Raw genomic sequence first — 13126 nt, forward strand, 5'->3', positions numbered from 1 at the left:
GTACTACAGCTTGGCTTTAAAAAAAAAGAAAAGAAACCGAGTGACTAATAACACGAATTGATAAAAAGCCACTGTATCGATGATTTATTCTTACCCAAAGTGGAGGTTGGCGAAGTGTTGTCTGAAGGCTGCCCCATCACATGGATGGATGTTGCCAGGGACGCTCGCGTCTCCATCTCCTCCCTCATCGTCATCATCGTCTGCTGGTGGGAGTGGGACATTGCGCTCCTTACAAATGTTGTGCAGTATTGCACATGCCATAATGATACAGCACACTCTGTCTGGAGTGTGCCGTATTTCTGAATGCAGCACATGAAATCTGCGTTTCCACTGGCCAATCCCCCTCTCCACCACACTTGGTGTGCTTTTATGTGCCCTGTGATAAGAATGAACCCTCCTATTAAACCATATATGATGTACATGTTTTTAATTTAAAACAATTAGGCATTTTGTTGGGCTTACCTATTATAGTTAATTTGGGCTTGTGTCTGTGGCATCTGAAAAGGGGTAAGAAGTCAGCGGCGTAAAGGATATCCTTTATCCCTAATTAGGTGACATCCAGGTGGCACAATGTGCCTCTCAAAAAGCTGCTTCAGACCACTTTCATTTAGTATCCGTGCGTCATGGGTGGACCCAGGCCACTTGGGTACCACATCCAAGATTTTATAGTCTGCATCGAACACTACTTGCGTGTTGATGCTGTGGTACCTCTTCCTGTTAACAAACACACTCTCGTCCACACTTGGAGCGATGATCCTTACATGTGTACCATCGATTGCACCGACCACTCCAGAGAAGCCAGCTACCTGCATGAATGCAGTTTGCTTCTGCTGAATTATCCGGGGTGTAGTTGGAAAGTCAATGAAACGCATGACGAGGTAAGGAGCAGTAAGGGCCATTATTGTTTCCATAACAATTCTGCTAACTGATGGTTGTGATGGTCCCAAATCATCAGCGTTACACTGTTGCATTTTCCCAGTGGTGAGATATCGAAGCATTGTGATGACCTTTAGTTCTGCTGTGAAAGCTCTGCTGCGTGATGTTGCTGATGAGATGACGCCCCTTATTAAATCTGTGACAAAAATAATACCCGCTCTGTCTAAACGATACCGTTTGATCAGCTGCTCGTCATCAAACAAAGCCAGGACATCCTTCCGCTCCCTGAACATTCGCGCACGTCTCTCTCGCCTCAGTGCCATCCCCTGCTGGCAACTCCTAACCACTTAGGACACCTCTGGAGGTCTCTTAAATATCTGGGAGAGTAGGAGTGATTATTAGACTTAAGAAAGTTGATAAATAGCTTTTATTCTTAAGTTTGAGAGTAGGACTAAATTTCACAAATTCTCAGGACTTAAGTGTAAAATGGCACTCTAAGACGCTTGATAAATACGGCCCCAGATGGCTTTAGCTGCTTCAGATGCTAAACTTAAGATTCTGGAAAAGTTTGAAAAGGCTGATGCTCTACAAATGGATGGTGAACAGTCTAAGCCACAAGAGAAGCAGCCAGCAATGGTAAAGAAAGCTCATGGAGAGTTTGGGATAGGCCATAACGCGGCCACTAATCATCATGGGCACTTTTTTGGACCCTGGCAGTACGGCTACCTTTTGCACTGAAGAGCTTATGAATTAGCTCCACCTTGGTGAAAAGAAGATTGACATTCTTCTAACACCCATAGAAGAACAAAAGACTGTTTATAGCCATGTAGTAACAGGCTTGAAATTGTGTGGCCCAGAAAGTTGTAACTTCATAGAACTACAGGAAGTTTTCTCTCAAAAGACCATCCCAGCTAATAAAAGGAACATTCCACTGCAAGAAGACGTGGACAGGTGGCCTCATCTGGAGCAAGTGAGAATTCCCCACGTCAATGCAGAAATAGGACTGCTGATTGGGACCACTGTGCCAAAGGCTATGGAACCAGAGGAGGTCATCAGGAGTGTTAACGATGGACCTTACGCTGTTAGAACTATCCTTGGATGGACAGTGAATGGGCCTTTGAGAGACAACAATTGCCAACCAACTAGAGATGGAAAATATATTACATCCAGCAGAATATCAGTGGCTAAATTGGATGAGCTGTGGAATCAATAGTTCAAATACGACTTCCCTGAAAGTAACCAAGAACAGCTGGAGAAAACCTCCAATTCAAGGACAGTGTCTCACAGTCTGCTAAACTGGTAGAGGGGCATTACTGTATTAGTCTACCACTAATAAACAAGGAGCTTCAAATGCCTAATAATCATGTTGTGGCAGAACAGCAGGCTTTAAACTTGAAGAAGAAGCTTCTCAAGAATCATTCATTTCGAGAGGACTACATTGCCTTTATGAGTGATATGATCACCAAAGGCTTTGCAATGAGGGTTCCTGACGAAGATCTTAACCGCAACGATGGAAAGGTTTGGTACATTCCACACCATGCTGCGTGTTGTATATGATTGTGGTGCTTTTTATCAGGGAGTCACATTGAATGATCAACTTATTCAGGGACCAGACTTCACCAGTTCCTTAATTGGAGTCATCACCAGATTCCAACAAAAACCTGTGGCTACTATGGCTGATGTGAAAGCCATGTTCCACCAGGTAAAGGTCCCACAAGAAGACGCTGACCTTCATCGCTTCCTATGGTGGCCTGGTGGAGATGTGAACAAACCACTGGATAGTGGAGCAGATTAATGGCATATTTCAAGAGAATCGTTCAAATTGGTATACAAGCATGAAATTTGGCACAGATACTCTCTAAGGGTCACTTTTTGGGAAAAAGACATTGGCCACCCAAAAATTCAACATGGCGGCCATTTTTTAAAGGTTAATTAATTAATTTATTTATTTATTTCTGTCAAATGCTCATTATGTCAATCGTTCAAACAGTGACGTAGGCATAACATTTTGTGAAAATACTCTCTTAAGAATGTTTTTGGGGAAAATGGTGCTTGTCCCTCAAAAATTCAAAATTTCAAAATGGACGCCATTTCTATTGAATCCTTACATCAACTTTTCAAATGGTGATGCTATCATCAAATTTGGTACAAATATTCTTCAAGAGCATTCTCATGGAAAAAGGTGTGTGCCACTCAAAAATTCAAGATGGAAACCATTTTCAAGATGGCCACCATTTCTGTCAGAGCTCAATTTAGTGTGTTAAGGAAGGTTTTGTTTAATAGAGTGAACGTCATTACACAACCACGGCACACTGGTGACTTCACTGCTCTGGAACTCAGCATGGGGTTCAGTGTCAGCTGATCTAGTTTGACTTACACTGTAGTTCTTGACTAGTAGTAATAATATAGCTAAGTTTAGTGTCCCAAATGCTATCTAACTACATCTATTACTAGCTAATTGATGAGGGACTGGTAGATAGCCATACCCGAATTGACAGGTTGTGCCAGTGCGTGAGAGCCAAGCCAAGGGTAAGCGTGGCAATACATGACTTGTTCATGTATGCTTACCTGGAAGGTGTACAGATCACACAGGACTTAATGATACTGGATGAATGATCGGGCTAGGTGTAGGTGACCCGAACCTAGTTGTATCCCATACCTGAATGTGTACTATGTCTATGATTGAGGTGCCAGGCAAACCTGGGACATTTTCCCTGAGGCCTCTCTCATCTTCAGCAAACTAAGTCAATACCCTCCTGTTCTGGCTGATAGTGACCTGGAGATCCTTGAGAAGTTTGTGGTCCTGCTGTATGATCGATCAAGCACAGCTGTTAGTGTAGATGAGACTAGACTTGACAAGTTTGCCCGAAAGCAGAGGCCATATGAAGCCATTCCTCCAACAAGAGCAGCTCTGCTTCAACACACTAAACATGCTGCATATCAGGCAGGCTGCATATGGGGACAAGCAACCCAGTGTCAGCCAGAAGCAGAGAGTCCTGCTGACTGGGGATGGAAAAAGCTTGGTGAACAATGGGGGTTCTTCTGGACAGCAAATGCACCAATTGCACAAAATTGTGAACAACTAGCCACGTGTGGCTGCAAATCAGAGTGCCATGGAAGATGCAAATGTTTTAGATTGGGTTTCAATTTTTACTGGCCACTTCCTTTTTCCAACAGAGGCCCTTCCTCTCTGTGGACTGCACCTTGCCGTGGTGGAGAGGCTTGTGTACTCCAATGAACCTGAGAGCTATGCGGGCGGGGATTTTATATCCCTAGCAAGTTTAACAGGTCAAAGGAGAGGAGGCAGACAAAGCAGACATTATGACTATTTGACAGAATTTGTGGCCATCTTGAAAATGGTCACCATCCTGAATTTTTGAGGGACAAGCATCTTTTTCCATTAACATGTCCTTTAGAGAGTATTTGTATCAAATGTTATGCTTGGATCACTGTTTGAATAATTGATATAATAAGCATTAGCAAGCGACATGTTCCCTGAAGAGTATTTCTGCCTAATTTTATGCTTGAATCACCATTTGAACAATTGAAATAATTAATATTCGACAGGAACGGTGGCCATCTTTAAAAATGGCGGCCATCTTGAATTTTTGCGGGACAAGCACCTTTTTCCATTACATGTCCTTTAGAGAGTATTTGTATCAAATGTTATGCTTGGATCACTGTTTGAATAATTGATATAATAAGCATTAAATAGCAATGGGGCCATCTTGAAAAATGGCCGCCATATTGAATTTTTGAGTGGCCATTGCCTTTTTCCAAAATAGTGTCCCTTAGAGAGTATCTGTGCCAAATTTCATGCTTGTATACCAAAGTGAACAATTTTTTTACTAATCTGCTGCACTAGGAGGAATACAGGACAGTTGTGCATCTATTTGGTGCCACTTCATCACCGAGCTGTGGGAGTTACGCCCTCAGACGATGTGCTGGAGACAACAGGGACCTGTTTGACGCTTCAGTAATCAGCACAGTATTGCACAATTCTACGTTGATGACTGTGTGAACCTCACTGCTCACAGGACGGGGAAAGGAGGAAGAGTCAGCGTTCTTTCGGGGAGTTGACCACTTTTATTAGAGGCTCAGACAGTAACATGGCTCAACTTAAAGCCAAAAGGGGAACAGAAATGAACAGCCGTCACTCTGACGGCTGAGGGTCAGTTGCGTCTGCTGCCTCTGCTGCCGTCTCCGCTCCGGTCCTCTCACAGTACCCAGCCTACTGCAAAAGATCAGAACCAGGTTACAAGCGTGCTCACATAGCTGACTGATTACCTGATTCTGTCCAGCTGTCTGAACACCAGCTGAGCCACTCCTCCCTCTCCTCCAGCAGCCGGCACCTTAACCACTCCCCACTGCCACATACCCCCACCGCCCGTGGGTGGCGAGGCACTTCTTCACTTCTATGGCGAGGCACTTCTTTTCCACCGTACTGTAGTTCACCTCCCGCTGAGCCAGCTTCCGGCTAATGTACAGTACGGGGCGGTTGACCCCCTCCACCTCCTGAGACAAAGCGGCCCACTGTTCGAGGCATCGATCTGCAGGATGAAAGGGAGAGAAAAGTTAGGAGTGTACAAGAGTGGCTCCCCACAGAGGGCTTGTTTCACCCTCTCAAACGCCAGCTGACACAGCTCCGTCCACTGGACCGATCTGAGGCACCCTTTCGGGTCAGGTCGGTTAGGGGGCTGGTCAGCTCTGAAAATGCTGGAATGGACCTCCTATAGTAACCAGCCAGCCCCAGAAACCTCCTGACCTCTTTTTTCGACTTAGGTATTGGGCAGGCTGCAACCGCTGCGGTCTTTTGTACCTGTGGCCGCACCTGCCCGCCCCCAAATACCGTACCTCCCTCCGTCCAACCACACACTTCTTCGGATTGGCTGTGAGCCCCGCCTGCCTCAGGGACTCAAGCACTGCCCTAACCTGCTGCATATGCTGCTCCCAGGTCTCACTATAAATGATTACATCATCCAAGTAGGTTGCAGCATATGCGGAGTGAGGCCGCAGCACCCGGTCCATGAGGCGCTGAAATGTATCTGGGGCACCAAACAATCCAAATGGAAGTGTGACAAACTGGTACATACCATAAAGAGTGGTGAAGGCCGTCTTTTCCCTGGACTCTAGCGACTAGGAAATCTGCCAGTAGCCCTTGGTCAAATCCAGTGTTGTGTAAAAGCGAGCCGTGCCCAGCTGATCCAGGAGTTCGTCGACCTGGGATATTGGATAGGCATGGAATTTGGACACCTCGTTGACCATGCGATAGTCCACGCAGAACCGTATTGACCCATCGGACTTGTGAACCAGCACAATGGGGCAACACCAGTTACTGCTGGACTCCTCTATTACTCCCATCTCCAACATGGCCTGAAGCTCCACCCGAACAATTTTCCTCTTGTGTTCCGGCAGCCGATAGGGTCGTGACACTGTCACGCCCGGGGGTGTTTCTGTGTGGTGGTGTATGAGGCTGGTGCGCCCTGGCAGGAGAGAGAACACATCAGCAAAACGCCGCTGCAACGAGACCACGTCTGCTCTCTGGCTCGGCAAGACATGGTCATAAATGGAGACCGGCGACTGGTTTGAATTAGCCAGCTCCAGTCCCAACTCATCCCTCTCGATCACTGTGGTAGCCAGAGAAACAGCCATAGCCTCCCTCCATGCTTTAAGGAGGTTGAGGTGGTAAATTTGTGTGGCCCCACCCCTGTCAGAACGCACCACCTCATAGTCAACATACCCCACTTGCCGTGTGACCATGAAGGGCCCTTGCCACTTGGCGAGCAATTTGGAGCTAGATGATTTGAGCAATACGAGCACTTTATATCCCGATGAAAATTGTCTAAGTTTTGCCCCTCTGTTGTACAGCCGCTGTTGGCGTTCCTGGGCCTGGAGCAAATTCTCCCGTGATAACTGACCCAGTGAATGGAGTTTTGCTCTCAGGTCCAGGACTAGCTGCCCCTCGTTTTTGCTGGTGCTTGGACCCTTCTCCCAGTTTTCCTTAACCAGGTCCAAGACACCCTGTGGTTTTCTGCCAAACAGGAGTTCAAGGGGAGAAAATCCCGTGAAGGCCTGGGGAACCTCCCGCACTGCAATCTACAGAGGGTCCAACCATTTATCCCAATTACGGCTATCCTCGTGCACAAACTTACGAATCATGTTCTTTAGTGTCTGCTCCACCCGGCTGTCAGTCTAGGGATGGTACGCACTAGTCCGGATTGAGTGGACGCCCAGTAATTCATATAGTTTGCATAGTGTCAGTGACATGAACGATGAGTCAGGATCTGTTTCGGGATCCCAACTCGGGAGATGACTTGAAACAGTGCCTGCGCAACGCTCTTTGCAGAGATATTGCACAGGGGCACTGCCTCGGGATAGTGCGTTGCATAGTCCACTGGGAATAGCACAAAGCGATATCCCAGAGCGCTCCGGTCTAATGGCCCAATGATTTCCATGGTAGAGTTCTCAACGGGCCTGAAAATTATGACCCGACCCGACCCGGCCCGGCCCACAGGTTTTTAAGCCCGAACCCGACGCAGCCCGACACACCAGCATGAATTGTCTGCCCGAACCGGGCCCGAACCCAACCCCCCGCGCGCCTGCATTGTTTTCCTCATACACTTGTTAACGTAACTTTATGCAGCAGCATCAGGTCTGCGTCTGCCCCTCCCCATGAAGCAGGCAGCCAGACTTACTCCTCATCACATGTGAACAGCGATGATTCACAGAACTAACAATATATAATTTACAACCTGCAAGAAATGTGTTTTATGAAATGTGTTTTATAAAAAAGGAAGCCCGAGGCCCGACCCGACCCAGCTCATTTGCCGCCGGGAAACCCTTTTCCAGGCGGCTCTTCACAACCCTATGGCGGGTCACCTTTTTGGCACCAACTACTGGGTGAGTTCTGTTCCTGTCTGAGCGTCAAGACTTGCTCTGTATAACCTGTCCCTAACAACAACAAAATAGGGGTGCTGTGTTAGGGTGGACCTGGCAACCATCAATTTTCATCACTTGGCCAAAGGCATGACGGAGGGTCTCATCCCGAGACTGCTCAAGTGGAAAATCCTCCATGGGAGCTATCGGTGGGGCCGCCGGAGCCAGCCAGCTCCACACTCCCCAGCAGCATCGGGAGGTGGCACCTCCGCCTCACCGCTAAGCACAGCACACCACTCACATTTCCCTGACGTATGTAACCGCACCCTCATAGTTTCCCCCCGCTAAGCTAGCAAACCCCGGCCAATTCGTGCCCAGGATTACGGGTTGCGTGAGGCGAGCAGCAACTCCAGCCTTGACTTTATGTTGTGTCCCACGACGTCACACCACACCCCACTGCCACAGACTGCCTTAAGTCAGTCAGCTCCGATGAAGAGGCAGTGTCACTCTGCCAAAATCTGAAAGCCATTTGTCAGAAGGGGGGCTTCAAAGTGGATTAGCAACAGCCGGGTGGTGCTGGCAGCTATACCTCAGAAGGAAATGGCAAAAGAAATAAAAGATAATTCCAGATCATCTTGCACAGCAGTGGTTTGATTGGATTAAGGATCTGCAGTTGCTCACTGATTTCGGAGTTGATCGATGTTTCAAGCCAGCCCATTTTAGAGGGGCTACATATGCTCAGCTGCATAATTTTTTGTAATGCTAGTGAAGAGGGCTATGGCACTGTTACCTACTTAGTCCAGCAGAACAGCAAAAGCCAAATCCATAGCACATTTGTCATGGGAAAGGCTAGGGTGGCCCCACTCAAGCCCACCACCATCCCATGCCTAGAATTAACAGCAGCAACTATGGCAGTGCACATGGAAAGATTGGTAAGGAAGGAACTGGAGCTACAGCTTACAGAATCAGTGCTTGGACAGACAGCACGGCTGTGCTCAAGTATATTAACAACGAAATTACAAGATTCTGTACATTCGTGGCCAATAGAGTGGAAATTCTCGGAAATTCAGAAGGTGTCAACAGGATCTCAATGGAGGCATGTCAGCACACACATGAATCCTGCTGTTTACGCATCAAGAGGACAGAAAGTGAATTCCTTTGTGCAAAACCAAGCCCGGATTTCTGGGCCTGACTTTATCACCCAGTTGTCTGACAACTGGCCAGAGAACCCTGACCGTCTGACAGATCTCAACACTGCTGATCCAGAGATCAAGAAAAATGCCACCATAAACGCTCTTGCAGTAGGTGAAAAGGTTGACGTAATGCAGAAACTAATCGAGTACTACTCCTCATGGACGTGCCTTAAGAAAGCAGTGGATCCTGTGACTTCAAAAGTTAATTTGTCATAACTTTGGCTTTCTCCATGTAATTGCCTGAAAATTACATGAATGATTCCCTACTATGCTCTTTGCAAGTAAAATTAATCATGACTTTTTTTTTTTATGTGTGTTTTATCAAAAGGGTCACAGTATTACGCTATCCAGCTCAACAAACATAAACACACACCCACACACACAATGACCTCTAATACTCACTGACACTCACACACACACAAATCTTCAAAGCTACATAAGTATAAACCTGATTTCATCTCAACTTCTGATCAACCTATATGGGACTACACACACATACACAAACACGCGCACATACACACACACAGACAGACATACACACACACAAACACATGCTCACACACACATGCATGCACACACCCACAACTTCAATGGTACAGATGTGTAAACTTGATTTCATCACAACGTCTGATCTGCCTACATGCGGCTACGCACACACACACACACGCACGCAGGCACACCTTGACCACTAACTCTCACTTACTCACACGCTCACACACACATGCATACACACACAGACACACACAAACACACAAAACTAGATGTGCAGATGTGCACACACACGCAGAAAGACCTCTAACACTCACTCACACGCACACACACACACACACACACACACACACACACAGACACGACCTCTAACATCCACTCACTGACACACTCACACATGCACACACACACACAAAACTACAAAGCTACAGATATGTAAACCTGATTTCATCACAGTTTCAGATCTACCTACATACACATGCACAAACACGCACACGCACACGCACACACACACATGCGTGCACACACCCACAACTACAAAGCTACAGGTGTGTAAACCTGATTTCTTCACAACTTCTGATCTACTTACATGGGACTACACACACACACAAACACACACGCATGCATGCACGCACGCACGCACGCACAGGTGTACACACACGTGCACACACACGTGCACACACACACAGACCAACACACAGTTTCTCTGTTTTTTTCTAAAGAAGCTCGGGAGGTTTTGCAACAAATATGCTTTGCAATTCATATTTATTTGTCATCTCTTATTAATAAATTATATTACATCAGTCAATGGGGATATCCTGGCTTGACATATATGGTTGACATATACCAGTCCTTGGTTATCCAAAATGACTAGTAAATTCTGCTTATTTTATTCAAAAACATAGTATAATTACATATAAATTATGATTTATTGTTCATTAATTACAGATAATAAAAAGAATAAGAGGTGCAAAAGAAGTTTAAAATATGTGTTAATGAGTTGAATGAAGTTATTTAAAAATATGTAACACAGAATGGTTTGATCATTTTACACTATAGTCAAAATAATTCAAATTCTTGCTTTTTTTAACTAAAAAAATAGGTATAATTTCATGGAAATTAGGTATATTATACCATACTTTACAAAAATGAATGTAAAATTTGTACTAATGTGTTGGAAACAAGTTGACTAAAAGGTGTAACAGAACTGTGTTATCATTTTATACTTCATACTTTATAAAACAGTCAAACAAAGACCAGGTAAATTTGACCCGGGAGGACAACAGGTGTGTTGACTATTCCTGACTAAACTTTGACATATACCAGTCTGTGATGTTCCATCGACTTTTGTGCCTGTGATCATAACCATTGTGAAAATAATTCAGAATTTCTGCATTTTTTTACTCAAAAATTAGGTGTAACTTTATGTAAATAAGGTCTATCATACCATAAATTACAAAAATAAGTGTAAAATATATGCTAGGTATGTAAGATATATGTTCACCAATAAGGTGAAACAAAAGAATTTGGTCATCATTTTATACCTCATGCATTATTAGCAGTCAAAACAGACCAGGTCAGTTTGACCCGTGAGGACAAAAGGTGCGTAGTAAATGGGAGGACAATACAGGGGTTAACTATATTATGTTGGTTTTATTGCATAGACTTTAGCAAGGGCAAAGCATACAGCTCAATACTTATTTCAGTTACAATCAATCATTATCAAAATCCTTCTTGATAAATCACAATACGTAAAATTCATAAAGAATCTTAAAGAGCTGAGGCCTGGTCTTTCCATGGCTTGCCTTTCCCTTCATGCTTAAAGTCCAAGTCCATGAGGCAAATCACAACCCCGCTCGAGGTCTCTCAATTTCCCGAAAGTCCAAACCTCACGCCAGCATAGTGAAGGTGAGGAGGGTGTAAGGTCCCAGGGTCCCGTCATGGCTTGTGAGATCACCCATGAATACGAGGGTGATGGTAGTGTGGTGTGACGTCAGCTGCGGAACAATGGCGGTGTTGCAGCACGGCGTGGTGAGGTCCGTTGACTCAAGCGTATTCAGTTGGCAAGGAAACACAGGAGAGCAGGAGGTGGAGAAGCAAACACAGACTGCTAGGCAAGCACGGCAATCACGTATACTGAAGCAACGATATGGCGACAAGCAGGAGAGAATCCAGAGGCTATACACGTGGTTGATTGCAGAGTAGATTCATCTGGCTGCTGCCTGTTGGAGAGAAACCACGCCCACATACACACACACACACAGAAGAGACAGGGGGAGAGACACAGGAGGAGCAATACAGACAGCGGAAACAACACAAACACCAAGATGAGAATGCTTTCTTTATTGTTAATCTAATTCTACTGCTAGCTAAGTTTCACATTCACAAGTGTAAATTCACAAAAAAAAAAAAAAATTTCTCTGTGTTTTTAAAAGAAATGGAACAATATATCTCAACGATTTCCCCCCCCAAAGAACAAGAAGCCATCAAAACTCTTAATGTATGCTGTACTTATAAAGTGTTTACGTAAACTGATTGCCATACTCTCACTCTTTTTATTATTTCTCTCTCTCTCTCTTTTCCCTTTCTCTTTTTCGTCACCTTTCATGTCCCGTTGTTTACCTTTGAATGTAAACAATTTGTTCTATTTCTGTGTTCTCATGATTACACCAGCATAATTGTATTGTTGATATGCATTTGTATGTGCCGGCAACTTTCAATAAAGTTTTTGGAAAAAACAAAAACAAAAACAAAAAAAAACAAAACACAAACACCAGGAAGAAGGTGGGGCTGCCATGATGGAATCATGACATCATGTTGGCAAAAATGGTTAATCAGTTGTGCTATTATTCCTTTGGTCTGTTTCTGCTTAAGATTTCTTGATGTCCTTTTTGCGATGTTTAGGCTGCTCACATTCTCTGTCTCAGGTGTTTCTTCAAGGCTGAAGCGAGTGAAAGAACACTCTTTAGTCTGTGCTTCTCGGTATATGTACTCTCTTGCTTCTGACAATGTTTTGGTTTTCCAAGCCATCTCTCCATTCAATGACTAATAATCCCTTGATGACAGCTAATGATTTTTTCACAACAGTTTGGATTTCACAAAGCTCTATCACGCCTGTTCCCACGGTCAGTCAGTTCTTTAACACTTCTTTAACACTTTCTCATGACCTCAGCTCAACCCAGTTTATTTACTGAATTAACATTTCCTTCATTACATTTCTAAACTTTAAGTACATCCATTTCAATCACAGCTAAACATTACACGTTCTTTTACAGTAATCACAGCATAACACTTCCCCTTTTTCTACCAAACGGTGTTGTGTCACTTCCTCTTGGCCTTTCTTTCATTCACCTGATAAATTTTCATTTATTTCAATCTCCATTAAACATTTTACTGTAATTCTGGCAAATCCAATGTAGCAGGCCCATTTCTTGTATTTGTGTCTGGCAGGAGTGTATGAGTCTCAACTTTTCTCACACTGTCTGTGTGTGTGTGTGTACCTGCCGATCTCTTTCTGACAGGAGTAAATGGATCTCAACTTTTCTGACAATGTCCATCGTCTCTGCATCTCAAAGAGGCCCTGTTTCTAAAATGAATTACTCCTTTATCCCCAACCTGACTGTTTTCAGGGGAGGTGCCATGCAGTATCATCACCTCTTCACCTGGCAAGGACAAACGTTTTGCTTTCAATA

Source organism: Sparus aurata, chromosome 1, assembly GCF_900880675.1.
Source record: "Sparus aurata chromosome 1, fSpaAur1.1, whole genome shotgun sequence".
NCBI lineage: Eukaryota > Metazoa > Chordata > Actinopteri > Spariformes > Sparidae > Sparus > Sparus aurata.